Consider the following 5,000-nt stretch of genomic DNA (forward strand, 5'->3'; position numbering starts at 1 on the left):
CAATTTTCGTCGAGTGCGATTCAAAAGCAATACGCCGCTGGACTTTGTCGTTGGCATAAAGAAAAAAGCAATACGCCGCTGGACTTTGTCGTTTTCAAGCAAAAACCAATACTCCGCTGGAATCGACAATTTAATTCCAAACACAATTTCGCTACGTACGGCCGTCGATGCGAACGATGGTCGTACGTAGCGATTTTTTTTTCCTTTAAATCCAATACAGATATCGCCTCGAGCGCGTGCCCGGGCGCCCCCCCCCAACCCCCCGCATCGCGGGTCAGCGCCGGGGTACGTACGATATTCTTAAGGTACGTACGTACGTACGAAAATACGACGACGATATTCGTACGGCGAGACGCGCGCTCGCTCCTCTTTTACTTTTCGTTCTCTCGTTTTTTCCTTCTTTCACCATCGACCAAACCGCTCTCGATCGATCCAAGAAACGAGACGAAAGTAACGAAAAATTAACGTAACGAAAATATACCGTGGACGTACGAAGTAACGGTCGCGATCGTTGCTCGCTCGCTGCGCTCGCTCGAACTTATACTAGCCCAACCCAAAACCGATCCCGCGAGTTTCTCCGATTTTAAGAGAAATCGAGGAACGAACGCGAAAAAGGGATTGGTTTTGGGTTGGGCTAGTTTTTTTTTCGAGCGAGCGCAGCGAGCGAGCAACGCTCGAGAGCCCGTCTGACTTTGAAAAATTTTCGTACCGAACGGTTATTTCCAGTTATTTCGCTTAAAAGCGTTATGATGCGTATATATTTTTACATAAATGGGAATATTACGTATTCCTACGTCGGGATTAAGCGTTTATTTCGTCCCGAGAACTTTAAAAAAAAATTTTAAATCGAACCGTTTTTTCGAATTATTTCGCTTAAAAGCGTTACAAGGTGCTAATATTTGTGCATAAATCGCTTTAAAATGACGTTTTACATCGGGATTAAGGGTTTATTTCGTCGCTGAAATGTTATATAAAAAAAGTACGATCGCGCCCGGGACGTTGGAACTTAGTCGCATTCTCGACCGGTACGTTGGGACTTAGAAAAATTTTCGACCGAAAAGTTTTTTCGAGTTATTTCGTTAAAAAGCGTTATGAGGTATGAATATTTTTATATAAATCGCTATATTATTATATTTTACGTCGGGATTAAACGTTTATTTGGTCCTGAAAACGTTAAAAAAATATAGTGGACCGACGCGACTCGGCCCGTCGGACTTTGTCATACTCTCCACCGGTACGTAGGGACTTAGAAAAATTTTCGACCGAAAAGTTTTTTCGAGTTATTTCGTTAAAAAGCGTTATGAGGTATTAATATTTTTATATAAATCGCTATATTATTGTATTTTACGTCGGGATTAAACGTTTATTTGGTCCCGAAAACGTTAAAAAAAAATTTTTTATTCGAAAGGTTTTTTCGAGTTATTTCGCTTAAAAGCGTTATAAGGTGCGAATATTCTTGCATAAATCGCTTTAAAATGACGTTTTACATCGGGATTAAGCATTTATTTCGTCGCTGAAAAGTTATATAAAAAAAGTATGATCGCGCCCGGGACGTTGGAACTTAGTCTCATTCTCGACCGGTACGTTGGGACTTAGAAAAATTTTCGACCGAAAAGTTTTTTCGAGTTATTTCGTTAAAAAGCGTTATGAGGTATGAATATTTTTATATAAATCGCTATATTATTGTATTTTACGTCGGGATTAAACGTTTATTTGGTCCTGAAAACGTTAAAAAAAAATAGTGGACCGACGCGACTCGGCCCGTCGGACTTTGTCATACTCTCCACCGGTACGTAGGGACTTAGAAAAATTTTCGACCGAAAAGTTTTTTCGAGTTATTTCGTTAAAAAGCGTTATGAGGTATTAATATTTTTATATAAATCGCTATATTATTGTATTTTACGTCGGGATTAAACGTTTATTTGGTCCCGAAAACGTTAAAAAAAAATTTTTTATTCGAAAGGTTTTTTCGAGTTATTTCGCTTAAAAGCGTTATAAGGTGCGAATATTCTTGCATAAATCGCTTTAAAATGACGTTTTACATCGGGATTAAGCATTTATTTCGTCGCTGAAAAGTTATATAAAAAAAGTATGATCGCGCCCGGGACGTTGGAACTTAGTCTCATTCTCGACCGGTACGTTGGGACTTAGAAAAATTTTCGACCGAAAAGTTTTTTCGAGTTATTTCGTTAAAAAGCGTTATGAGGTATTAATATTTTTATATAAATCGCTATATTATTGTATTTTACGTCGGGATTAAACGTTTATTTGGTCCTGAAAACGTTAAAAAAAAATAGTGGACCGACGCGACTCGGCCCGTCGGACTTTGTCATACTCTCCACCGGTACGTAGGGACTTAGAAAAATTTTCGACCGAAAAGTTTTTTCGAGTTATTTCGTTAAAAAGCGTTATGAGGTATTAATATTTTTATATAAATCGCTATATTATTGTATTTTACGTCGGGATTAAACGTTTATTTGGTCCCGAAAACGTTAAAAAAAAATTTTTTATTCGAAAGGTTTTTTCGAGTTATTTCGCTTAAAAGCGTTATAAGGTACGAATATTCTTGCATAAATCGCTTTAAAATGACTTTTTACGTCGGGATTAAGCGTTTATTTCGTCGCTGGAAAGTTATATAAAAAAAGTACGAACTCGTCCGGGACGTTGGAACTTAGTCTCATTCTGGACCGGTACGTTGGGACTTAGAAAAATTTTCGACCGAAAAGTTTTTTCGAGTTATTTCGTTAAAAAGCGTTATGAGGTATGAATATTTTTATATAAATCGCTATATTATTATATTTTACGTCGGGATTAAACGTTTATTTGGTCCTGAAAACGTTAAAAAAATATAGTGGACCGACGCGACTCGGCCCGTCGGACTTGGTCATACTCTCCACCGGTACGTAGGGACTTAGAAAAATTTTCGACCGAAAAGTTTTTTCGAGTTATTTCGCTTAAAAGTGTTATAAGGTACGAATATTTTTATATAAATCGCTATATTATTATATTTTACGTCGGGATTAAACGTTTATTTGGTCCCGAAAACGTTAAAAAAAAATTTTTATTCGAAAGGTTTTTTCGAGTTATTTCGCTTAAAAGCGTTATAAGGTACGAATATTCTTGCATAAATCGCTTTAAAATGACTTTTTACGTCGGGATTAAGCGTTTATTTCGTCGCTGGAAAGTTATATAAAAAAAGTACGAACTCGTCCGGGACGTTGGAACTTAGTCTCATTCTGGACCGGTACGTTGGGACTTAGAAAAATTTTCGACCGAAAAGTTTTTTCGAGTTATTTCGTTAAAAAGCGTTATGAGGTATGAATATTTTTATATAAATCGCTATATTATTATATTTTACGTCGGGATTAAACGTTTATTTCGTCCGTGGAAGGTTAAAAAAAAACGGACGGATACGACCGGGCCTTTGGAACTTTGTCTCATTCTGGACCGGTACGTTGGGACTTAGAAAAATTTCGGCCGGCGGAAAAGTCCGAAATACTTATTTCGAGTTATTTCGTTAAAAAGCGTTATAAGGTATAAATATTTTTGCGGAAACGGTTATATCTCTATTAAATACAACTGGATTAAACGTTTTTTCGAATTTTTTAAAAAATTTGTGTTCGACGAACTGACACGACTGCGATATTTGTTTAATTATTTCGTTAATTAACGTTGCAAGGTATATATTTTTTTGCATATTTCTCGTTGTTTCAACGTGTTCTAATCGATTAAGAACGTGGTTTTTGTCCGTATTCGTTAAAAGAGGTGGTTTACTGATGCGATTTTAAAAAAAAAAAAAAAATTAAATTTTTCGATAAAAACTTGTTTAAAATATTAAAATAAGCGGTGCGTTAAAATATCTCGACGATAGGACGTTTTATAAGGGTACTTTATTGGAACAAAGTGGTCGAGCGTTTCAGAGACTAAGTCCGACGGTACGTTGGGACTTAGAAAAATTTCGGCCGGCGGAAAAGTCCGAAAAGCTTATTTCGAGTTATTTCGTTAAAAAGCGTTATAAGGTATAAATATTTTTGCAGAAACGGTTATATCTCTATTAAATACAACTGGATTAAACGTTTTTTGCGAATTTTTTAAAAAATTAGTGTCCGTCGAACTGACACGACTGCGATATTTGTTTAATTTTTTCGTTAATTAACGTTGCAAGGTATATATTTTTTTGCATATTTCTCGTTGTTTTAACGTGTTCTAATCGATTAAGAACGTGGTTTTTGTCCGTATTCGTTAAAAGAGGTGGTTTACTGATGCGATTTTTAAAAAAAAAAAAAAATTAAATTTTTCGATAAAAACTCGTTTGAAATATTAAAATAAGCGGTGCGTTAAAATATCTCGACGATAGGATGTTTTCTAAGGGTAGTTTATTCGAAAAAAGTGGTCGAGCGTTTCAGAGACTAAGTCCGACGGTACGCTCTAACGGAGGTTTTACATGGTAAGCGCCCGGCCGCTGGCCCGGCCGGCGCCGACCGTCCGGCCGGCGCTTTGGTATCTATAAGAGACACGTCGAGTCGGACGGTCCGGACGGAACAGCGTCGAGCGCGTGGCTATTCTACGGCCTCGGTTGAGAATTCAGTCACCGCTCCTCGAGTCTTAGTGAACTTTTTTACTATTTCTCGACTGTTCCTTCGTTCTCGTATCGACTCTTTCTCTACACTGCTGCGCCGCGGGTCGCTGTCCTGGACGTAATGACCAAATAACGTGGCAAGGTTCCCCTTAGTCGGGAAGCTGGATCCTGTATGCTCGCACTAACTTTAAAAAAAGTTAGGGCAGTGTGCTTGTTACTAACTGAGTATCAATTCATGCTGGTTCGGCAGAGACCGTTCCAAAACTTATGTTATAGCGTACGCAGTACGTTTTAAACATACGAAAGGCTAATGGGGAGCGTACTACCTTTTAGGAAGTGCGTTCTTTCTGATTGGAGAATATCAAAAGAACGAACGAATATGTTTCTTACGAGGACGGTACGTTCAGCATGCAGTTTACGT

Source organism: Bombus fervidus, unplaced genomic scaffold, assembly GCF_041682495.2.
Source record: "Bombus fervidus isolate BK054 unplaced genomic scaffold, iyBomFerv1 scaffold0025, whole genome shotgun sequence".
In the NCBI taxonomy this organism is placed as follows: domain Eukaryota; kingdom Metazoa; phylum Arthropoda; class Insecta; order Hymenoptera; family Apidae; genus Bombus; species Bombus fervidus.